We start from the raw sequence: 27,004 nt of genomic DNA, 5'->3' as shown, positions 1-27,004 counted from the left end.
GTTTTTTTTTTATTCTACGAATATTCGAAATTAAAATTATCTGACAGCCCTACAACATACCGTGAACTAGTGCTGGGCGGTATGACCAAATATCCATATCACGGTATTTTTCAAAATTATACTGGTTTCACAGTATATGACGGGATTTTTTTTTTTTTTTTTTCAAGCATGACTGGGTGTTAACCACATTTCTACTGAGTGAGAGAGGAAATACTGCAGTAGACTGACTTATGCTGCGTTCACACTGAAAGCGAATTGAGCGTCTCCATTTTAAGTCACTGTAAAGACACGTTGACACACGTTTGGAGGTACTGCGGCGCGAAGACGCGTTTAGCGCAACACGATGGATGCGATTTCACCTCGTTCGCGCGAAAGAGGCGAATTGAGCGCCTGCCGCCATACACGTGAGTGATTTTATTTGCTGCTATTTGTGCATTCACGCGTTTAAAGCGAATTCGCGTCTGACGCCCAAGTTGAAAAATCGGAACTTTGTCTTTTTGTTCACGACACGTTAACCAATCAGGAGCCTGCTTGCTGCTGTCATGTGGTGAAGTGATTGTGGTAAACGGGGGCAGGCCCGCTTTTCAGTTTATAATGTTATTTTATATGTTTGGCCTCAAATTATTTTGTAATATGACTAAATGCCTGGTGTGGTTCTGATGCACAACAAAGCACATTTTTTAATCATATAAAAACTTGACTTCAATATATGCAACATATTCATTTTGTATTGAATGCTATTTATTCCATATCTAAATCTAGATTATATGAAACATTATTATTCAAATGTAGATTTTGGTGAGCTTAATAGGTACATTCACCGTAACTGCCTGAGCTGTCGAGGTGGCAGCAAGGGACTGTCTTTGAGCGAGTCTTTAAACCGTTCATTCAACTAACAAGTTCAAAAATGCAGATTCATTCAAAGATTAATGTAAAGAAACAAGGTGCTGAAATTATTTTAACTGAGCGCCACTTTACGAGGCTCGGCTGCATGGGCAACGCTGAAACTCGTGCTTCACTTCATAGAGATCAGTGGCATTGATTTAATGCATTGACCAGCGCTGACGACATTCATGAGAAATACTCTTATGCCAAGTTCACACTGCACGATTTTAGCCCTGATTTTCACTCGAGGATAGATTTTGCGTAATCGCCAACAAATGCCCGAAATTGGAGGCAAATTGGCGCCGTTCCCACGAGTGACAATTACAAAGTGTGCATTATCAAAGACGCGATCTGAGAGAATCGACGATTCTCATCGACACCCATGAGATATTTGGCATGCTAAATATCTGGACCTGCCGGCGATTCAAAATCCTGCTGTGTGAATGTGTTCTGACTGAAAATGACATTGGCAGTGACCTAGTCAATGAGAGAGCAAGATACAGGGTGGCGGGAAATTCAGGGAGTTATAGACCAGAAGATCAGCTTTATATCAAACAGGAACAAAGCACAAACATTTGCTTGACGAGCCGCAACAGCAGCACATTGCAAAAATATTTATTAACCTCCAACTGTCTTTGCAGAACACACAATCCTTGCTCCCCAACAATTTCCTCCTCCATAATCTTTTTTTATTTTTCTTCTTTTCACTGCAAATCAGCACACAGACAATTTGGATTGCAAGCTTCTTGCAGGCAACCAATTTGAATAATTCTGGTCTTGTGATCTTGTGTTATTTTCTTATCACTTCTCGCGTTTGTTTGGTTGTGAAGCGTAGTTTGCGGACCAGACAGAGTTGTCAGCGATTCTTCCTATTGTAACGTGCAGTGAGCAACACAGCAGCAACTGAATACTACTCCAGATAGTCGTGCACTGTGAAAAGAACAGTGATCTGACGAGTTTGAAAATCGTGCAGTGTGAACTCGGCATTAAACATTAAAAGGATGATACGACAAAGATTTCGCTTTCCTTGGACATGGCAAATGTATTTCTTTTTATGAATATGACGACTAGGACAATGGACAGACATGGGTAATCACAAGTGCAAAGTCAATCTCTTGTTAAGTGCAAATCCACGGAGCCTCTGTACAAATCACCATGATAAACACTGTCTTATTAACTTATTTAACATTCAATACACATGTATTTAATAATTCAAAACAAGGGCTTAGCCTTATGAAAAAAAAAAACCGAAACCCCCCCCCACAAATATCGCATTTGCTGTGGTTTCTTGCATTCCTCTACTGTTTATAGTACTTTAACTGTTATTTAGTGTTAAATTATTGTAGTTGGGTTAGGTTGCTTAGATTTTATTGTGAATTTGTTATGTTTTGTATTTTGCTTATAATTATATATTTAAGTATACTTAAAAAAAAAAAACAATAAAAAAAGCAGTTCTTGAAATGTCATCCATCGTCCTTTTGTGGCTCTTTTTTTTTTTTTTTTTTTTTTTTTTAAGTATCGGTTCAGGCCCCATACCGTTTTAAAAGTATAGATTTGGCACCGGTATTGTAAAAACCCCAAACGATACCTTACCCTACCAAAGACCAGGGACGCTACGATCAGGATTTTTGAGGCCGATTCGATTACCGATTTTTTTGTCATCATGATCGACCAATATCAATCCCAATCATTCAAGCTTTATATAAGTAATAATTAAACACTCTGTTTAATGTCAGTGTTTTTTTGTTTTTCAGATAAGTAATACCAGATGTTATTTATAGTAATGCTAAAGATTGTTGTTTTAATTGACAATCAGATAAATAAGCACAACAAATATAAATTTTACAATGAACATTTTAATAGGCCTTTAAAAACAGGGCTTATGCAAAACACTATCCATATTAGAATACTCACGCTTATTAAAGAGCCTAGAAGACTTACTGTCAAACTGAACATAATTACAACCCATAAGGTGTCTTGTGTATATGATGTACATTACGATGTCATGATGAACAATATGCCTTTCTCCACTGACGTTCTAAATTGTTCAAAGCTTTTCTAAGGATACTGAATTTTAGAAGGCAGACTGAGATCGGGAACGGGAACATGATTTGTGTAACATTAGCAACACATCATTAGCTGTTTGATAGCGTAGTCAAGCAAAATGCTAATCATTACCGTTATGTGTCCGACGATGCAAAGAGCTATACCTTTGTGCAGCGTTTACTACAGTAACCTGAGTAAAAGTTGACCGGGTGGATCTCTAAACTGGTGTGAGTGAGTGGAGGCATATTCATGAATCCATATATTAAATGAAGCAAGAGTATAGTGTTACATTCAAGCTATTTTAAGGCATTAATAGATTTTTTTCACAGGAAAATAAAACATTTAAATGTCATTTTGGTGATCAAAGATGAGTTTTAAGGGATAAAATGATTGACTACAGTGGACTTTAAGAAAAATGACTTTTTACGAAGATACTCGCAAAGACGGACATTTTCACGCATAAGTGTGTGTATGTGACCGTTCCAAGCCCAGTAAGATACTCACGCGCTGTAAGTTCCAGAGGTGTGTGTGCTGTGCTCAGAACCCACCTTTCAGACAGCACACGCACATATCGAATGAGCACGGTTTCGCTGCTTACTGTGTGTGAGCGCTTTCATATCACTTGTTCTTAAATCGCAAGGCTTAAAAATGCATTGTTTCTTGAGACTGTAATAACTGCACACTGGTGATGACATGACCGCTGCGCTAAAGTCCTGACATCACCAATTTGCGATCGTTTTGTGCGATTGGCCTATTTTAGTGACTCCTGATCGAGTCATAGAATGCGATTATCGGCCGATACCGATCAGAGAATCCCTACTAAAGCCATTATGATACAGTTCTGATAAATAACTGTGACACTTCCTAGGGAGCATTTTATCGCACTGATAGTGAAAGATTGCGTAATCTTCAGTCAGATGAATTTACATTGTGACTGTGATTCAGATGCAATTTCCATGCTATTAACAGCATCTAATCACTTGGTAGCATGAAAATCTATAATTTTAATTAAAGCTATCAAAGAATGTTCCCTTTACTTAAATTAGGGATGTCCCGATCCGATCCACGGCATCGGTATCGTGCCGATACTGGCCCAAAATGCTAGATCGGATATCGGAGGGGAGAATTTTTTTTATCCGATACCTATGATCCGATACCCATTAGGGGTGGAACGGTACGTATTCGTACTCAACGTACGTTCGGTGCATGGATTTTAAAATAAATAAATCTCGCGTGCACATTAATTAATGTAATACGGAACTAACGTTACTGTTAGATACGCGCATATGCGGGTTCTTTAGGGACACCTAATCTGTAGCCCGCCTTAGCTCTGAACGCGCGTCTATATCGCTTCAAACGCTCACTTTATCATTATATGCGCGCGGCGCGTCCTGCTCGCTTTGGACGCGCGAATGGATTCAAACTGTTCAAGCATCGATCTAGACGCGATAGACGCAAATTTGACGCTCTATTCGCATTTGGTGTGAACGCAGCAAAATGAACATGCTGCGATGTCAAGATTGCAATGCTGGAGTGTGTGTGTGTGTGTCAGAGAGAGAGAGGCACGGGCGCGATCGAACAGTGGAAACGAAACATAAAAACATACTCCGTCATTTTCATACAGGACATCATTAAAACTGCAAAAAGTGTTTAGCCTACTTATATTTGTGTAAAACACAACATTGTGCTTTTGTCAAACTGTAAACTCTTGTCAAACTGTAACTGTCACCCAACCAAAATCACACACACACACACACACACACACACACACACACACACACGCTGTTTAAAAGCAAAAATGATCTAATCTTTTGGACATTCATCATTGCATTGGTTTTCATTTCTTGTCCTAAAACAGAGCACTAATCTGTTTATTTTTAAGTTAAATATTCTACATTGAATAAAAAAAAATCAAATGTGTTTTTTAAAAAGTAGTATTATTTTATACAGAAATAAATTATTTATAATTCAGATGAGAATAAAGTTAAAGTTACTTAAAATTTTAAGGAAACAAATATATTGATCTGAAATATAGCAAATTAATTTTAAATTCATTCAGGTTACCAAACATTTCTCAAGGTCTTGAATAAAGGCTGGCAGTCTTTCATTATCAGCTGTTGTTGTGGACTATATACTGGAGAAGTATTTGTTCTCCATTTGAGTGAGATGTTTTTATGTGGCTAATTGAGCAAAGTGCTTCCATTATATTTTATTATTATTAGTATTAGTTCAAGAATAAAAAAAAAATATCGGATTGATATCGGTATCGGCAAATAGCCAAAGCTGCGGCATCGGTATCGGTATCGGAAGTGAAAAAGTGGTATCGGGACATCCCTAACTTAAATTAGTCGATTTGCATGGAATGTGACAATTCATCGGAATTGGCATAGAATGATTCGCATCATTCTAGCCCTAAAACGGTGTTAGCTCTAATGCCTAATCTGCGATCAGTGATTTCTGATATGTAATGATTCACATACAGAAACTGTAGGGTTGCCAAAAGTACCGGTAATTCGGTACCAAGTCGGTAATAATTTTAGATCAGCATTTCTGCAGTATTCTGTATATTTGGTGGTCTCTGCTGATAGGCGGCTGCTTTCAAATGCTTCCGTGTTCAGCTGTGTAAGTGCTCTGCGAAGAGCGTCAAAGGTTTCTATTCGCAATGTGTTTTTGAAGCATTGATCATTGTAGTCAATCACAGACATGTTATATCTGTTGAGCATGTGAACGCAATGGCCAATCAGAGGTGTTTTGAGTTAGTCAGAATCCGCTGGACACCACTTAAAACACTAGAGTTTTCGTTCACCGCGTGCTTTAGAGTTCTGCACACTCGCGAATCCTTTCATTATTTCACATATACAATTTCAATAAAGTATTGTTTTCAGCAGCATTTAAATGCATGATTTGACTATGTCAAAGTAGATCTGTGCATTTTTTTTTGTACAAATTTTTAACTTCATCTTTTTATAAAACATTGTTTACTTAATTTTTATCATACGAAATAACTTCCTTTAACTTAAGATTTTTATTTTCAAATAGCTAAACAACAACAGTAAATCCAACAGTTTTTGCTATGGTACCCAATTTGGTACCAAGAACAGTGAAATTTTACTAGTATTGGTACTGACAATTTTGGTACCGTGACAAGCCTAAGTGACAGGGCTGTACTGTGAGGCACTGTGAAGTGTTTAAATAAAACTTCAATCACACGCAGTGTTGTGGGTAACGCGTTACAAAGTAACGCGTTAGAGTACTCTAATTACCTTTTTCGTGAAATGTGTAACTTAACGCGTTAGTTTCTTGCGTTAAGTAATCAGTAACTTCGTTATTTTTTTTAAAAAGTAATCCGTTATTTTAAGGAAAGGAAAATCCCGACTGCAGCCTGCTTTTTGTCAGACAGTAGGCTTAGGTCTACTTTGCCACCTGCAGGTATATCAGCGGAGCCGAAGCGCTGTGATCGTAAAGTCAATGGCTGTGATACGTCTGTGCCCTGCATGCGCCTCTGACCCTGTGTGTGTGTGTGTGTGTGTGTGTGTGTGTGTGTGTGTGTGTGTGTGTGTGTGTGTGTTTTTTTTTTTTTTTTTTTTAACTCCCGGCAAGATGGCAGAGAAGACAGCGTTTGGATTATGGAAGTACGCACATCATGTTCAATTTGTCAACGAAAAGGAAAAGAAAATGCACACTCTGCGTTGGTGAAAAGCTTCTGTCGACCGCCAAAAATTTAATTCGGTTTGTAATCATTTTTGTTTGACAGGCAGCTGTTAATTTCGGTTAGATCGTTGACTGGTTGGTCATTTCTAAATGGATTTAAATCTGCAAGCCTGTTTACCTCAGGTTGTGTTTACAAGTAAGCACACTTGATACACTTTGATAACTGCATTAGATTTAAAGAAAAAAATCAGGAGTTATCTTGTATGGTGCTCATATACAGTAGCCTAGGCTACCCGGGCTGGGTAGGTGCGAATTTTGATTAATATGTTCTGTGATAATAAATAAATAAATAAAACGCCATGTGGAATAGCCTATTGCTGACTGTCTTTCCTGTTATTGTTATCCTGCAGTGTTAATTTAGTCGGATGACTGACGTTATTCATTGTCAGGAGTCACGACTTCTAAGTGCATTTAAAGGGGCCGGGGGCTGTGTCTGTCATGTGTGAGCCGCTGCAAACGGCTTTTAATTTTTGGTAACGCATGAGTACTCTAACGCGTTACTTTTATGAATAGATAACGCTGTAACGTAACTGATTACTTTTAATTGATGGTAACGTTGTAACCTAATTAACTACTTTCCAAAGTAACTATACCCAACACTGCTCACACGTACATAAAACACTTGCACGCACACATGTTAATTAGCCTACTCATACTTGCGTGTATACTACTGAATTCTTAAACAGATGCCAGAGTGCATCTTCAAACATCACAGTGGTGTTTTGTTACTGAATGAATAGTGATTTTGAATGAATCAGTTGAATAAGTGATTCAATGACACATTTCAGACTTAAGGGCCTTACACACCGGGACGAATATCGGCGCGCGTTATTCGCCAGCGTTTTTCAACGCGTTTTTTGTGTTCACACCCAAGCGATTTTCGCTGACGATGAGCCGAGTGAACATGCAAATTCATTCCCTGACATTAGATGGCGCGATTGTCAAACGTTCGTGGGAAAAAGTTACAAGCCTATGTACATGAAAGACAATTAAGTAAAATGAAACTCACCATCAAGGCCCATTTGCTCTGCAATACCACTCCATAACAGTTCTCTTTTATCAAGATTTTTGTAGTCGCGTTTGTCATATAGTTCTTTATGTTCCGACACCAACGAGGCCAGCAGCTCTACATTCATCTTGCCTTGCATCTTCCTCGTCTTATTTCTTCCCAGCAGTGAAGACGCTATCTTCTTCGCCTGTATGTGTGCTCGGCAAGACCGTTTTGTGTTTGAGCGCCCCCAAGTTGTGTTTTACTGTAACTTCAGAAGCTCCAGACACGTGAGCAAAAGCGCCAATCTCATTGGTCGGATAGTTTTTGACGCGGCGCGTCAAACCAAAAAAACGAACCCGAGGCGTTTTTTTAAAAATGACGCTTTTACGCGTGGCGTTTTTCGCGTCGGTGTGCACACTCACATTGGCGCCCTTTGTTTAGTCACGAGGCGTTAAACGTCGGCGAATATCGCGCGCGAAATTCGTCCCGGTGTGAACAGGCCTTTAGGCTACCTCAACCATTAATCTCATAAAATTAAGCAATTGTAATTGTAGTATCAAAGAATTCATGCCACTTCTGAGTTGAATTAAACTGTGTAAATATATCTAGACCTATAAACTGTCTACCCTTTGTTTCATAATGTCATAGGCGTGTGCATGTGGAGACCATACAAAGGCTTAATAGATGAATATGCACAAAGAGTTGATGCTCGAGTGACATTAGATGTATCGGTCAGCATTTCACATTGTTTTTAAGCATTTCATAGAATACACGTATGTGTGACTACTTGTACATATGCATGTGTTTCATGTACATATGTATGCTTGAGTGAAGTTTGTGTTAATCCCTACTTGGTGCCACTGCCACATAATAAACAATGTGAGATGTCGCACTATGGGAAAATCGTTCTATGCAATTAATGAATTTACGATGGCAGCAGACGTAAAAGTTTTATATGTGTGTGAGACAAGCTCTTGACCAAAAGCCGATTCATGTGTGAAAATTATACTTCATGCTCCTCCCAACCATTCGTTCACAATTTGAGCCTGATGAATCCTGGCTTTGTCATCCTGGAATACGGCCATGATGTGTCTTCCTACATGGTTGTTTAAGACATGAAAAGCTATACACTCCATCAATTAGGGTTAGAAGAACTGTTGCCAAACATATAACACGCTAGAAACGTAATCACTGCAATAACGATCCAATCATAGACCAAAGCATTTGCCAATTTAAATCCAAACAAGTCGTTTCTCAACTCAAAGAATGAATAAACAGAACACCTATTTCTCCCAAATTGCACTTGTAAGTCAATTGCACAAATTGAGTTGAAATTTTTTGATAGACCTAAAAAATGTAATTCAGATGTCGATTAATTAAAATGCCAATATGAATCCCAATAATAGGACTTGTACTAATAATTGCATGGATTATTCGTATTTATACTAGGGGTGTGCACGAATATTCTATCTGTAATTATTATTTGAAAAATATAATACTATTTGAATTTTAATACGTTGCTTTGCTGGCCGTTAATGCAGTGCCAGTGAATCCATGATAAATCCCAAGCACTAACTCGCAGTTATAAGTAAATGCACTGGGTGGCGCTGTGATTGTCCCTGGCTCAAGTTGATTGTATTTGATCACAATTTCGTCGTCTGCCTCACAGGTTTAAGAACCGAAAATATAAAGTGCTGTTAGAAACTTCGCTTAGCACACGGTTAGCTGTGTCTCTGCAACGTTTTCTCACGCGAGCATGTGGATATTGTTTTTTCTCAACATGAACGTGAAAATATAAACACGATAACCATTTGCTGACTCAAGTGTAGACTATATGTATATTCTGTATGATAATTGGCGCAGTCTGCTTTATTAGCGTTTTTCTTCATTCACTCTGCTTGAACTTAAATGTTTTGTTTACACATATTGTTTAAGGTTTTCAACTAAAAGAACACCTTAAGATATAAGCTTGTTGTGTTTGTAAGCTTGTGTATATTGCCCAATCGTAAGCTTGTTCAGAACTGGTGACAAGATTGAAAAAAAAAAAAAAAAAAAAAAAAAAAAAAAATCACTTCTTTCTCTAATTTATACACACACGAGAACTAACGAAAAATGTCAGCCTAAATTTCACAATGTGCATATACATGGACTTATTCTTCACCTCAGTCGAACCAATTTGGAGTATTCTAAAAGAGCGACCGCGTGCCCAAGGTGAGTAATTTGCATAAAACAGCCAAATAATGTCCATATAAGGGCTTTCCACACAACCTGTGCTTTCCTGCTTCGAGACAGCGAGCGCATACACGTCAAACAAACAGGACAACATGTAATTCAAGTATCTTATCAGAGTAGTAACTGTAGAGATAACAGCGTGTAATTGTGATTACAGGATAAAGAAATGACAGTAACAGGTTACTGCGTCCAGAGTGAATGTGTGTATTCCCGCAGAACATTCATCTTATCTGTTAACACTGATTTTGTGTTTCTATTTATATAATCTTAACTATTTTCTTCATTTTTAATGTAGGGATTTAAACAGTCCTTTTGCTTTATAGCTCTTTTTCATATAGCATAGATTCTATATTTACTATTTATGTTTTCATAGCCTTCAGTTGCACGTCTGTATGAAGGACAGCATTGGGCAGGATGTGGAATAGTATGTTTTGTCAATAATTTTTTTTTTTTTTTTGGGATTAATAGAAGAAATAATTGGCCACCTAATTGATTATCAAAATAATCTTTAGTTGCAGCCATAAAGTATTTGGACTATTACAGTGAAGTTTTACACAGCACTAGAATACGGTCGTCAGTCTCATATTTTGTGGTTAATACGGCTGTGTTCATACAGCATTCTGCTTTTACGAGATGCCATGCATCTGAAGCCTACTCTGACACCGGTTAAAGCATTTAACGCTGTTGTTGGTTATTTAAAACATCTGATGGATGAACTCACGCCTCGAATGGACTCATTTATTTAATAAGATTGACGCGCTGTCAATCGTTGTAAAACTTCACGTTTGACACTGCTGCTATGGTTACAACTCTGTGGTTGTGACTTCATCTGTTTGATCATACAGCTGTATTAACATATTTAAGCAGCTACTTTAATCTCCTGAATGAACAAATCATTTCAGGATTCACACTTATAAGCAATTGCTGCAGTAAATCCCCCAAAAATAATGAACGCAGCAGCCGTATAGTAAACACCTTTCCTAATTAGTCCTACACTGCATGAACCTTATCTTGTCTGATAAATAATATTTATCAGACATATTTAACATATTTATCATATTTATTTAAAAAGACTAAAAGTTCATGCATAAATTAGTTACGGTTATTATTTTTTGGTAAATTATTGGTAAATTAACCAAAGGATTAATTGACTATTCAGAAAATAAACAACTGATTAACCATTAAAAAAAATCGTTAGATTAATGGATTAATAAAATAAATAAAAAAATCGATAGATTAATCGATTGAAAAAATAATCATTAGTTCCAGCCCTAAAACACAATAAACTCCTTTAATACAGACCCAGATTACAGACCTCTGATTAGCCAGCTGTACATATGTGCAACTTTATTAAAAGAAAACTAGCAGCTCAAGCTATAACGCACAATTTCGTACTCTTTACAAAATATTGGATTATTCCGTAAATATTCATAGAGCAGGGTGACAATGACAATCTTCACCTGAGATTTGAAGCCAAATTACAGGGGGTAAAAATGACATTTAATATTTTGTCTTTCATCTGGTCTTTCTTCAGAAAAAATATGGACAAAGTCAAACTTTCAACAAACTAGCTAGCATCCCTTAAAGGTGCAATGTGTAATATTTCTGAGGATCTATTGACAGAAATGCAATATAAGATCCATAACTATGTTTTCAGTGGTGTATAAAGACCTTACTTAATGAACCGTTATGTTTTTATTACCTTAGAATGAGTCATTTATATCTACATAACCGCGGGCACCCCCCTTCTATGAAGGTCGACATATTGTGACGTCATGTTTCTACCGTAGCCGACAGCGAACAAACAGCGCTACAGAGCACGTTTCGTCACTAACTTGAATGAGAAGCAGCAGAAAAAGACGCAGCAGAATACTCAGGTTGTCCCTGACGCGGCAAACGTGGAGAAAAACATGCTATCTGAACGACGCCTCGCGTTAGCTATTTCCCCTTACCTAGCTGCTTTGATGCTCTTATCCATATCTCTTATCTTATACTAACTAGCATGGAAACAAGCTATGGTAAAGTCAGTGAATAAAAGACTAACACAATGATGAACAAGTAAAAATAACAAATCGCAATAACATGTGGTTTTACTGAATAATTAAGTAAATATAATTTAATATAAAATATAATGTGAGTTTGGGTAACATTTATCTGGGAACCATCACCATTCCACCAGATTTGTAACAAATCATTTATAAACATACACCAACACAGGAGAATACATCAATGTGTTTCTACATATGCTAATTGTTGTTCATCACGATTTCAAAATAAAAGTTTAAACCCTCGTTCTGAGGCTACGTTTTGATGTCCACATATTCTTGTTCAAGAAATTACAGTGGCTTCAGCATTTCTATTGTAAAGAATTATATTGAAGCGTCAAATTTCAATAGAAGCACCCTCAAACGAAAGCAAGAGCATCCTCGGTTAATACTGTAATATCATATTGGCGAAAAAGATTTGGCAATCGGCCCAGTGTGAATTTGTGTTTGCGCTCTGGAGAACGTCAAATGATCCAATTTACAACACGTTTATCCAGCTGTGAGAAATGTAACCAGTCACAGACATGTTTGTTGATTGCTTGAACACAATGGCCAATGAGAGATTAATTTAGAGTTTAATTTATCCACTAAGCGATCAAAACGCTGGAGGTTTTGTTCAGTGGTGAGTTCTGAACACTCGTGAATCCTCTCATTAACAAACAAAGAGCCGATGTAAGTAAGAGATTCATTATGCAGTGTAGACAACTTCAATGATTTTAATGGAACGTTGTGAGATCGCGAACTGAGATGCGTGACAGCTTTTTAGTGATTGTAAAGGGAGCAGACTTAAGCCTATATAATCCACTGAATAAAAAGTTTTATTATTGAAAAATTTGGCAGATACCAATAATTATATATTTTACAATAATTTATATTTGAAAGCCAATAACTGATATATTGGCCAATAGATCTAAATCTAAATTTATATAATTTTTAAGAGCCTGATTACAAAAACAAAAGTCTCATCATTAAAAGCCATGTCCCAAATACTTCAACATAAATCAAACGTATACAGTAGACCTACAGTAGCATAGTTTGAACCAGTGAAAGTTTTAAAATTAATTGTACACTCCTATGGCCAACTTTCTTTATCAAAAAAAAAAAAAGAACTCTATTGCCTTACAAATAAATAGTGCCAATAATGCAAACAAGTCTTTGGACAACATCACTTAAAGAACCAAAATGCATGTGCCATGGATAAATAAAATGGTCTCTGCACAGACAATAGGCCTAACGAAAAGATTTTAACTAAGCCATATTGCTGATGAAAATAAAAGTGCATCAATGTTTTTGAAAAATAAACATCTAAAATTATTATTACTGTTCCAAATAACAGCATTACTGTTCCAAATAAAAGCATGGCTGTTCCAAATAACAGCATTGCTGTTCCAAATAACAGCATTGCTGTTTGAGCTGCACTGAAGCTGTAGAGCTTAAAGGAGTAGTTCACTTTCAAATGAAAATTACCCCATGATTTACTCACCCTCAAGCCATCCTAGGTGTATATGACTTCTTTCAGACGAATACAATCTGAGTTATGTTAAAAAAAATATCCTGGCTCTTCCAAGCTTGATAATGGCAGTGGATTGCAATTGCAAAAAAGTGCATCCATCCATCATAAACGAACTCCAGGGGGGTTCATAAAGGCCTTCTGAATCAAGCGATGAGTTTGTAACGTGTTAAATATGAATATTTTTCTTACACAAAGTAAAATTCTAGCTTCCGCTCAAACGGCCATACGCAGTGTACTTGCGTCCAAAGCGCAACTTGCGCAACTTATGACGTCGGAAGTAGCGCAGTGCGTCATGGCGTAGTGTAAATATCAGCAGTACGTCGCATTACTTGCTTAAGCTGCTCTTAGACTTAAGTCATATTAAGTTATATATGAATATTTTTCATACACAAACTCATCACTTTGATTCAGAAGGCCTTTATTAACCCCCCGGAGCTGTGTGGAGTTCGTTTATGATGGATGGATGCACTTTTTTGCAATTGCAATTCACTGCCATTATCAAGCTTGGAAGAGCCAGGATATTTTTAATATAACTCCGATTGTATTCGTCTGAAAGAAGAAAGTCATATACACCTAAGATGGCTTGAGGGTGAGTAAATCATGGGGTAATTTTCCTTTTAAAGTGAACTACTCCTGTAATGAACTTTAGCCATTTAATTAAGTCAACCAAACGCATCCTATATGAAATTAATCAGACATTTATGCAACATAAACATAATATTACATCTTATATCTGCACAAAATGATGCAAATGCACAAGTAAACAAACTAAGTTAAGTGCTATTCAGAATGTGTCCCTTCTGTTAAGGATGCGCTCTTCTCGTAACAATGACAACGAGCTGAAATACAGCAACTAAACCCAAATAATTCACAAGGTTTTATTACAATAGTGTTCTCTTTATAATGTTATGTAACATGATAGTCCCAATCATAGTTATTAATGTCATGCATTGCTGTTTGAGCTGCATGCACTTAAGCTGATCACTGGCGCGTTTTACTACCGTGTTAATTCTTAAACAAATGCATCACATATACATACATATACATATATATATATATATATATATATATATACACACACATATATACATATATACATAATATATATATATATATATATATACACACATATATACATATATACATAATAATATATATATATATATATATATATATATATATATATATATATATATATATATATATATATCAGGGGTGGCACGGTACATGAAAAAACATCCAAACCGTTCGGTTCGCTTGTCTCGGTTCGGTGCGTGGCACGGTTCGACTTCGACGCATGCGCAATGTAGCCTCGTGCCCGTGCTAATACAATGCTAAATCATAAATCAGATGTATGTAGAATAACATTATGTCCAGCAATCGATTTAAATAGTACACTGGGTTTACTTAGACATTTAATGAGATCTACTCCACTATGTTGTTTTTTCACGTGAATAAATACATAGGTCGACTGTTTCACAAATGTAGCCTACTTTAATGGTCCAGTGGCAGAACTCTTGCCAAGCGTGTCACAGGTTCATCAAAACCGATTATGTTTATCAGTGGTTGTATATCAAGCAGGGACAGATTTGTGTGAATTTTGCTTTGTGATTTCACCGGAACGAATAGAGAGTCTCCTCAACGGATTGAAGCGCTGTGAAGACTGCGGCGTGTGCGCGAGCCACAAGAGAACACTGTATCAGCGCCACTGATCGCAGCGGCAACAAGCACCTTGATCACTTGATTAATAAAACAAATTTCAGCGCTAGATTGCTTCTTATTTAACAAGCGAACAAAACGAATAATTTGCTAGTTAACTGGAGATGTTTTATTTATTTGTATTGGTACATCCGTGCCGCGAGATGTTTCAAAAGTGGTGGGGACAATATCGACCCTGGGGTACATGTCCCACCCGCAAATTACGCCTATGTTGACGAGACACGAGGAGAAATTGACAAAGAACTGTCCGACACAGCCCACGTAGCTCTCCAGATGGATGGACCTCCAGGGCCACTGAAAGTTTCCTCACGGTGACCGCTCACTCACTATATTACTTCGAAATGGGAAATGAGAAGCTGCGTTTTGCAAACACGCCCCATTTATGAAATAAATCCATTAATAATTAGATAATTAAGCTATATATCATATGCTGAAGTAAATTTTTGGAGTGTTAAAGATTAAAAGAAAAAAAACAACAACAACAAGAACCATACAGAACCGAAAACCGTGACCCTAAAACCGTGATACGATCCGAACCGTGGGTTTTGTGAACCGTGCCACCCCTTATATACAGTATGTATGTATGTATGTATGTGTATATATATATATATATATATATATATATATATATATATATATATATATATATATATATATATATATATATATATATATATATATATATATATATATATATATATATATACACACACAAAATAAACAATAACACAACAAAACAAAAGGCTGTGTATGCACACGCAAACTTAAAGTCATGAAGGTGTAACTCTGCTGTGGATGCGATTATCCTGTAATAATGTGCACTGAAACATGGGCGTACAGAGAATTCACAACGTTCTTTTACAGTAGCATTTTCATTCTAATTTTGTGTAGCCTATTTGACAGACTTGCGGCCACATTTTCTTAACGGGTCGGTATCGATAACATTAAAATAGATCATATATCGGATGATACCGATATGGTGGCCGATAAATTGTGCATCCCTAATTGTTATTATATATGCATTTTAAGCTACTTTAAAAAGCCACTCAGGTCTATTTTTATTACCATAAAAAAAATTCCTGTATACTTTAATATTCATCAAAATAATCGACCGGTTACTCGATTACCAAAATAATTGTTAGTAACAGCCATACATTTCAAAATGCATCTTCATCGTTTTGCATTTTGTATTTTTCCAGTCATATTTTGTCATTAAAGATTTCTTAAAAACAGCATTAAAATATAGTCACGTCTTGTTCTCGTGAACCCAATATCGTGCATCATCTCGTCTAGTGAGCTTGATGTTCATTATGACAACCAACACATCTTCCTCGGACATCCAACACTCAAGAACTACATCTCACTAGGTCAAACAAAATAGTAGCCTAAACTATCTTAAATGAAAGCGTCAAATCTCTGAATAAACTCAAGTTAAGACCTTTCCAGACAAACTTGTTACACAGAACTTGTCACAACACCAAGAAGAGACTAAGACTAACACCTGCAGGCACAAAACTTAGCACTTCCATTAAAAACACTCTTCAAACGGCATTGGTCTACACGCGCAATACTTAAATACAGGTGTGATGACATCACTGAAGCAGTGAACCCTGGGAACCATAAGGGCCCCCTAACACTCCCGCCTATATTAAAGAGCATTTTGAGTTATTTCTCATGTGGCTTCTTCCATCCTCCTTTTGAAACAGCCCATCTCCTACCTAAGCTGGTTAGGGGTTCCCTTATCTCTTTGAAACTCTCTCTCGCCCCATCCTCCTGCTTGACTTTCAGTGCTTTGGGGGAGCTGGGAGAGCTGCTGAGGGAAGGGGAAAGATGTGTTATTCACAGAAAAACAAACAATACATTAGGAGTTCAATATACCAAGAATGCAACAACTGCAATGTCCCAGAAACACCAAAAAAAATAAAATAATAATACTCAGTTAGAAAACTGATACAGATAACCTGTAAATGGCCTGAGCTTGTGCCATGATTTATACAAAGAATGAGTGGAAAATGTAAAGAGAACATTTAAATAAAGTACTTGAGTGGTTAATTCTATGTTGTATATTGTGTGCTCCAAATCAGTAACTCTGGTGCAGTGTTTCTCCACCCTGTTCCTGAAGGACCCCCAACACTGCACATTTTCTTTGTCTCCCCAATGATTCAAACACAACTCATTCAACTCATCAGCTCATCAGAAGAAACTGCAGGAGCTGAAATGTGTCAGAAAGAAGGGACTTTCAGGGCGTTTTTACACTACACTGCCCCCCCCCCCCCCAGCGTTGGGCTGGTTTCACACAAAACAGAACGCGGGTCAATTGTTTTTTTATTAATTTGGTGCTATTATGCACAGCAAAGTAAACGAAACTTGGGTTTACTGTATGTGTGTCGCATGAAGGCAGCTTTCGGCTGTTTGCGAAGGCTCTTTTGAGGAAACGTGGATTGCTATTAATTTGTTTCCCTGATTGCACACGCTATGCGCGAATACTCTGCAGGCTCACTCTCGCTCGTAAGGTAAATCATCAACACTCATCCCTCACATGTGTTTTATTAAATTACTATCATCCCTTACATGTGTTTTATTGTATAACTATCATCCCTTACATGTGTTTTATTGTATTACTATCATCCCTTAAATGTGTTTTATTGTATTACTATCATCCCTTACATGTTTTTTTATGGAAATACATTGTAATCGGCTAAAACGCATGCGCAGGTTACTTTACTTCCTGAACAAGCGCGCACCCGACTTAGTGTTGCTTTCACATTCATACGAATCGCGGCACAGTTTAGTCACAGGCACAGGTAGTCTCGGGTTCGGTACCTCGGCGCCATCCCAGGTCCACATGACAGCTTTCACATTAGCAATTTCTCATGCGAACCGTGCCCCGTTCTGAACTAACCTGCCAGTGTAAAGACGCCCTCAAAACTTGCAGTGTTGGGGGTCCTCCAGGACCAGAATACCTGAATAATACCCTGACCTGTTCCAAGCTGATGGTTTTTATTACTCATGCTTGCCTCCGCTTGTGTCATATACCTCATTTTGTATATTGTGATATATATCTTCAGCGTGAAATAAAATTACTAAACATTATCGTGATATAAGATTTTTCATATTGCCCACCCCTAGGGCCAAGTGTCACACGAATGGACACAAACACAAGGATAGACTTTTCATCTCTGTCTCTTATTTGCCACAGATATCAATTTTAATGCATGTTTTGGTATGGTACACTTCCTCATAACACATCCCATAATGATTACATTAGCTGAGTGGGGCGAGTAGGTGGTGCTTCACTGCTGTTTGCATTCCTGACATTAGTATTTACAATACAAAGGTGATGCAGTCGCAGTTTTTTAAAGGCACAATATGTAATTTTGCTAGAGGTCGCTTATTCAAAACAAAGGCGTAGCTTGATGATGCCACAACTGAGTGTGGAGGCATGGAAAGTGTCGTCTTCACCTCCACAGCCGATGGAAAGCAAGCCGAAATCATGTTCATGGATGAACTAATGTATTTAAGTTTTATTAATGTTACTGTGGTATGAAGCAGGGAAGGGTCGAGAGCCTGGGATATTTTACGTTTATTGTGCTTATGCCGCAGTCAGACTCAGCAGATGCCGGTCCTTTCGTTTTGTTGTTTTCTTTTACGATTAAAGTTATGATTAAAGTTGTTTTCTTTTACGATTAAAGTTATGTTTAATGTCTGCCTCCTCCTCCTCCTTCCCTGAACTTGATCATTGTTACAGTTACGTTCGATCACTTAAATTAACATTATATTTTTCTAATGAAATAGATGCACATGCTGAATTACTACTCATACAGGTCATTTTACTTTAATTAATATTGTGGGGTAACTCAGTGCTGTTTTACTTGGTCAAACAATCATACTAAAAAGTATGTTGCAAGTTATGTTATAACGTCACTCTGTGCGTTTGCTCGGGGGCTGGTATGAGACTTGTTGCACACTGCATTAAGCTGATACTAGAATATCATACTAACAAAAGCTGGATGACTTGTGTTGCTAAATATCATGCAATTAATTTAAAATATATTATATGATGGAGAAAATGCTGTTACTGTGGCTATGTTAGCCACTTGACAAAACAGCATTGTCTCTGAGGCATGGTACAAACATGTTATATACTCGCTGTAAATCAAGAAAACAAGAGATTATAACAATAACAATGATTCGTTTTCTGTAGATAAATGTCTCCAAATAGTTGCTCATCGGTCTAATAAAACGCATAATATATTAAAGCATCTTTGGGGTTCCATGGTTTCTACGGAAGAAAAACCTGAAATCAAGGATAGCGCGGATATGATATCTTTGACAGGCGACGCAATGCATGTAAAATTGTGGATTTCTCTGGATTAAAACATTGTTGGAAACATTTGGGATAATGCAAGTGAACAAAACATTAGACTAATATATAACTAATATAAAATATATAACGAGTGGTTTCAATCCAAAAATCCTACATATTGTGCCTTCAATTAATTTGTATGGGTTTCAGTGGTGTGATCACAAAAGGTTTCCACTTATGGAGCGCTGACCACTTGTGATTGAACCACCAAAAACATCTTATCAGGTAGAAACGAGGCCTTTGACTTTTTATTTGCACTAAACCCATACTTTCATTATTTCATGTCATGTCACAATACACTCAACTACTGTGTTGCCACAACGTATGAAACTCTACAAACAAAAACCTGAAAAACTACTTCACATGATCAGTCTTTAAATCACCACTTTATAAATCAGGTTAGTAGCTAAAACAGCTATAAATGCTCTTTTACGCGCCGCCTTGTTACAACTACTATACAAATCATCTAACAATCAGTATATATAATTCTGTCCAATACTTGATTCAGTAGATATTTAACACAATAATTACAATCTAAATAAGAAAAAAAAGATGTATTTTATTTTATTATTATTTATATCCCAAAGGACAAAACAACTTCAAAAGTTAACCTTGGTTCTTAATGAGGATGAACATGTCAAATTATTTTAAGCAATTAACCAGCATCATTAACCATTTAAAATCGCCTTATCAACAAGCCATAAATAAAATGTGCACTCACAGCCAAGACTGAGACAACAGCACTAAATAATTATCCAAACGGCTACTTTCCATACAAAGTATCTTAGTATAATTAGCTAGTTTAGTTATCAGTAAACATATGTTCCTCAACTATGAGAATTAGTGAAGAGGACAGATTTCTGATTTCAGTAGGGTTTAAAAAAAAAAAAAAGAAGAAAACAAAGTGTGTTAATCTGCAATCTGTGTGTTCTCCAGTCCTCATTATTGTAGTGCTATACTGACTATGACTGACTAGAAAAAGATATCGGCCTTAATGATCACGGAATGAATAAAGCATAACATACCACACTGCCCTCATCTTGTGAAAGGACATTTTTCAAATTATTAGTAAAGAGAAACCCCTTTATCCCAATTATTTATCCTCTAAATTTTAGAATCACCAAATATGAAGGATTGTTGCTAAATCTTTGTTTGCTGGAGACTAAACTTATTCGCCTGTTCTTGGGAAAAAGAAGAAAGTCCTCTAGTTTCACAATGGATACATAATATATATATAAAATATATAACTGAACTAAAAATAAAATAACGAAAGAAAACATCTATTTGTTAAACAAATTAAACCAACTAATATGATTCATATTCCTTTGGGTTCTATACTTTTTTTATTACTAATGCAATTAAAAAACAGGTATCGGTAATCTGTACCAACTACCAACGAGTACAATAATGAAAGCATCGTCTAATATAGGGCTGTGTCTATTAAATAATGCTTTAAACTGGTTTAAAATGACGTCAACATTTCATCAAATCCCTTCAGTGTGTCAAACGACCTCCTCAGATCCTCTAGATCGCTGACTCATGGTCTACAAAGCTAACAGTTGCCCTTCATTTACATTCATGCGGACAATGTCTCAGAAATAAGCGGGAGCGAGCATGGCGGAAAATATGAGCGCCTCCAGCTTGCAGAGCCAACATGTGGGTGCACTTTGGTTTAAAAATAAGTCAGGGAGTAGTAAATAATAATAATTCGATAAAACAATTGCTGTTTGCAAGCTTTGCCAGGCTACACTAAAATATTCAAGAAACAACCAACTTGCGTTATCACTTAAGCGCTCTCGTGAACTTACTCAGAGGCCCACACTGAAGAAAATGAATGTCTTTACTAACTTTTCTGGGCCGGCAGATGCAATTACCTAGCAGCCTATGAAGGAGTGAGCCAGCTCTCAGATTTCATCAAAAAGATCTTAATTTGTGTTCCGAAGATGAACGAAAGTCTTACGGGGTCGGAACAACATGAGGGTGAGTGATTACTGACAGAATTTTACATTAGCTCTAGAAGAAAATAGTATCATAGTCAATATTAAGTAAGTTCAGTACTTGATTAATTTAGGTTGTAAAAATCATTAGGCCTAGTACATAATTTAGTTAATTTATCTAGATAGCAGCTCTGGAGAAAACAATGATGTCATCGTCCAGTTCAGTTCTAATACAATGGTGTCAACGCAGGCAGATCAATAATATTGTTGAATATTAAGCATACTGACTATTTCAGTTGTATGAATGTTTCATTTAATGCACTTAATTTATTTACAACATATCATTTCAGTTTTATAAATTTTGTGGCATCTACATTTTTATTTAAAAGTGTTCAGTGACACAATATACATTTCAGTGTGTTCACTGTTCAGTGACAACAACTTATAAAAATAAATAAATGTAATAATTATTATCTAATAAATCAGACTGAAAGTTTTTATTTTTCTGCTGAGTTATCAATATAATGTGATACACAAACCAGAATACCTCAGATGGTACACAGCAAGTTTTATTTTCAGCTCTATTATTTTTTACATTTTTGATTTAAAAAAAAAGTAGTGCAATACGTATCATAATATATCGTATTGTGACATGCATCGTGATACGTATCGAATCGTGAGGCCCTTGCCAATACTCAGCCCTAGTCTCGTCATTCTGGAAAAAGTGGTATTGGTGCATCCCTACTTTTAAGACAATATATTTATTAAAGTGTTTATTTAGTTGTATTTTCAGTTCTACAAAACATTTACACAATAGTTCATACAAACGCACACTTTTAAAAGGTATAAAACACCTCATATAATAATAAAATTAATAAAACTAAGGACAACTACTTATGGACTTACAAAATGTTGATGTTAACATGTTAACATGATTCCAGATACACCAGATATGTTATGATCACATATCTTATGACAGTAAAAAATTCATACAAAGCTCTTTTTTTCCTTCTTTCACTTTAATAGTAAGAGATAGTGTTTTCCTTTGGAAGAAAGTTGTCCCTTTTGACACCAGTGTGTATTACTGTAACCCGCTTTAAACCCTAATAATAAGTAAATATTGTAAACGGATAATGTAAATGCTGTTTGGTTTCGGTTACATTGGTTACTGAATATGTCCTAATTTTTGTGCCTGCTGACCACAGCGTAACACTTATTTATATAGCAACAAATAAATCAAAATAAATAAATGGCATATTGCGCTATTGAGCCACTCAAAATCACTGCAAGGGAAATTCCTTCACCGCGACAACCCTAGTACCAACAAAACCTGATTGGATTGTTTTTATGTACACAGATAATTTTATACAATCCAAATAAGTTTTAGAGATCTTCATTGGGAAGGGTTTAAAGGTGCAATATGTAATATTGACACTGACAGCTACTGGTTGAAATGAGTACAGCAGTCCAAATTCAAAATATTGGAAAGCGTTGTTTCGCACACCCCAAATAATGTGCACAATACATAGTAGTATTTACGAGAAGCAGAGGTCCAGGGACATAAATACATTTCCTGGATAACCCACACTACTGGATATTTTGACTACGTCATCGCTTTCCGAGAAGGAGAAAATGGCTGCCTAAGCAGCTTAAACATGCTTTCTTTCAGAGACAGATGCACACAAGAATACATAACACACGAGAGTACACATTTGATCTTCACTCATTGACATTAAATCAGAATGATCAGGGAACTGAGTGAAATATTTCACACTGCATGCACTGCAAAGTTTGATAGCCTAAATGTTTAATTTTCCAACAAAAGATGATCATATTTTTACATGATTTGATTTAATTACACCTTGGCAGATTTAGCCTTTTCTGAGAAACAAGTATGTGAACTTAAATATCACATTCTCTTAAATGTCTGCAAACATATTCTGGTATTTTTATGCATTAGTACAGTCAAAATTTTTATTTTTATTATGGTATAATAAAAATACCATATATGGTATAATTAAACAATATATATTATGGTATTTTTATGCATTAGTACAGTAAAAAAAAATGCATACAGCACCTTTAAACAATATGGTTAATTGAACAAGGATGAAAAACAAACTATTATTGCACATGCAACTATGTGGAGCAGTCCTTAAAGCGTTAATTCACCCAAAAATGAAAACCCTGTCATTTATTCACCCTTATGTTGTTCCAAACCTGTATGAGTTTTTTTCTTCTGTTGAACATAAAATATATTTTGAAGAATGTTGATGATTTCCACAGTAGGAAAAAAAAAAAATATATGGAAGTTAATGGCTACCGTAAACTGTTTGGTTACCCACATTTTTTACTGAATCTTCTTTTATGTTCAACAGAAGAAAGAAACTCATGCAGGTTTGGAACAACATAAGGGTGAATAAATGACAGAATTTTCATTTTTGTGTAAACTATCCCTTTAAGACACCAGTTTACAGGTGGCAGACAATTAAGATCACAGTTACAATAACTTAAAAGACATGATCGAAACATTTCTACTGACTCCAGAAGAAAATTAACGTAAGATGTCCGTGATCCCTGTTCATCTGCGAGAACGTGCCATAAGCACATTATTGTGATTTCCCTTGCCAAATTTAAGAAATAACAATTAGGACTTTTCTTAAACCATTTCAGATTTTTAAGACTTTATTACCTTAAATTTGATACAACTTATTTTAAGACTTTTAAAGGACAGAGCAGCAGAATAACTGCTCACATCGTGTCCTAACCAGATGCAATGCGATACGATTCCAGCGACAAGCAATTTATCCGTTCACAACACGACTAGAGATGCAACAACATCAATCATAAATCACTCCCAATCAGAAGGGCGTGTGAGCAGGCTCTCTTTCTCTCTGCAAACACTCCGTTGACCCTCACTTGCAACCAAATGGAAAAGTAAGGGTTTGTAAATTTCTACCAGCTATGAGGTTTAATACAAAATACACACTGACATACCAGTAAGGAGGTTAGACAATAAAATACTGTCCGCATGCACGAGTATTTGAAATTGAAAGCAGCCTTCTGTCAGTGGGTTTCATATTCCAAACGACATAAATATCATATCGATACCGATACACAAAATACTCAGTATCGGCTCCGATACTGCCATCCTTTGCCGGATCGGGTATCGGTCAGACGAGACCGATCCAAATCCGATATTGTGCGTATACTATTGTGTGATATCGTCAAGCCTCACAAAAGGCACAAAAACATTATAAAGAACCATCAACTTTTTCTTGCACAATATAATAAGTGTTTTAAAGCCATTCCATAGTTTAATGTGACGTAGAGATGAATATTGAAGTCGTTAAATTCAAGCAGCCCAAGTGCTTCCCTCCGCTGCGGCTGTCAGTCATTCAGCACTCAAACAGCACGTCGCGTTCGGTGACCACAGTCAACACGATGAAACTCTCTCCAAGATGATTCAATGCTACTATTATTTTACTTGATCTGTAGATAAAGGTCTATGGTATCTTGCTGGAGTTTATTGCTGTTCATGTTACTTTCTCCTGGGTGTCTTTTAGATCACAACACTGGAGTAGAGAGCGCTATAATTGTTCTTATCAATCAATATCTTTTCCATTTTTGCTTAGAACTTTTCAATGCGAAGCGCTGCAACTCCATGTTGCTTCAAACACATCGTTCTGCGCACAGGATCCGCATTAGCGCTTTGTGCCGCTCTGTATTGGACTTTCATATTATAATACTTTTGGGCAATGAAAGATTATTAATAGCCTATCTATAATATGTTGCTGCCTCATTAAAACAGCTGCGCTCTACATTTAAAAGAAATGTCTTTTCATTTTATAGTATATATTATAAATATATTTACTTGTTTTTCATGAATGTATTTTACAACAAAACAAAGAGCAATGAGTAACATTTTAACAGATTTAGTGCTACACTTATTCACTTTTATTTGTTCTCCATCTCCACTAAATGTTTTTTTTCACTAAATTATTATGCGCTCATGATTTTTGCTGCTGAATTTTCAACTAATCTAGTTTATAATAGTATTTTGGCAGAATATGCTCATGTAATTTTTTCATTTGTTGTTTTTCTTTATAATGATGTTTAACACACAAAAGAGTAATTATCAGTTCAACAAACTCAGGTATAGAAATTCTACATTGATAAAAAAAATGAAAAAAATTGCTGATATCAGATCGGTATCGATCGATATTCAGATGTTTTGGTATTGGATCGGATCGGTTCTGAGAAAATGGTATCGGTGCATCCCTACGCGTAACATCAAGCGAAGCGCACATTTCTATGCGCATATCCTGTGCAATGAGAACGTCCTTGTAATTCGCTTCAACCTTTCCGAACTTTGTGAAAGATTATTTTACTGAGGGTTTGAGTGGTGTGTGCGTGTGAGGAATTGGCAGCAAGCAGAATACGGGTGTTTCTAAAGCACACACAGCGTCATTACGCATCTGTGGTTAAAAACTAAGCTCAGAATCAATCCAGAAATGTTGGAGAGTGAATCTTTTCTCCCACCCCTATTGTATAGTATGACCAACACAACATTAGATAGACTAAACATGAACTGATCTTTCCTGTATGCCAGGCCTATATGCGTAGCGTGTCAAGTTGATGCTTCCTCTGCAGACTGCTTTACTCTCGCGTGTCACGTGACCAGAGTGTAATCGCAGCCTTTGTGGTTAAATCTCGTTCTATCATATCGGGATATTATAATGCAATTAATCGTTAAGCCCTACTGTATAGCATGGGATTAACATACATCAATGAGTGGCAACAATGTTAAATAAATAAATAAATAAATAAATAAATGAATGTGTCCACTGTCCAGTAACACTGACAGTAACTTTACAGGCTGGCAGTGAGAGACAAACTTTTGGAACACAAAATTTGGTAACCAAAACAGCTTCGGCTCCTATTTACGATTAATCTCATTGGATAACCATCAATCATCAAGATAACGTCCCTATTTGAATTCCCCAAACACAGTCAAGTTAATTTTTTCTGCTATTTAGACCAAAGTACAAACTGCCACTGCCAGACGTTACCCCATCTCAGGGTCAGAAATTCACTTCTCCATTAAGGGACCGCTTGCCATTGATTTCCAGGGGCATTTTTTATGATCACCTGTGTTGTCTTGTCAAATACTTACATTTACATTTAATTAAATCAATCAGAAGAATACTATATAGACTGATACTGCATCTGAAGTAGCATAAATGTTTATTTACACAGACTGTATAATGTTACTTATAAATTATAAAATTAACAGGAACTCTTTACAGGTCATAATTGTCAATTAATGCTCTTGATATTGTAATAATGATTATTAATAGAATGAATAAAAATGTTTTCGCGTTTGGGGAAACTGCACGTCATATTCTGGCTACACGGATAAAATCTAAGAACCATTTATGAATTATTTTAATGATTTTTACGCATTCGAAAATGAAGACAATCTTATCAGCATGATGAATAAATGATATTAACTGTACACAGAAAGGGAGCAGAGAACGTGACCGATCGTGAAGCGCA

The 27,004-nt window shown here is 36.4% G+C and overlaps 1 protein-coding gene across 2 annotated transcripts in view; it reads right to left on the bottom strand.

The window, feature by feature from the left end:
- The window catches only part of scaf8 (SR-related CTD-associated factor 8), a 48,957-nt gene that overhangs the window by 18,951 nt on the left and 3,002 nt on the right, over positions 1–27,004 (bottom strand). The window contains exon 3 of one of the 2 annotated variants that reach the window (XM_084393898.1): positions 16,861–16,955. The exons of the other annotated variant lie outside the window; for it this stretch is intronic. The gene's annotated coding sequence lies outside the window, so the exon portion shown is untranslated. The remainder of the gene's footprint in view (positions 1–16,860; positions 16,956–27,004) is intronic. 2 annotated transcript variants of the gene reach the window in all.

The sequence above is a fragment of the Rutilus rutilus genome (assembly GCF_951802725.1).
Source record: "Rutilus rutilus genome assembly, chromosome: 21".
Classification (NCBI taxonomy): Eukaryota; Metazoa; Chordata; class Actinopteri; order Cypriniformes; family Leuciscidae; genus Rutilus; species Rutilus rutilus.
This window is presented reverse-complemented; position numbering and strand designations above follow the sequence as displayed.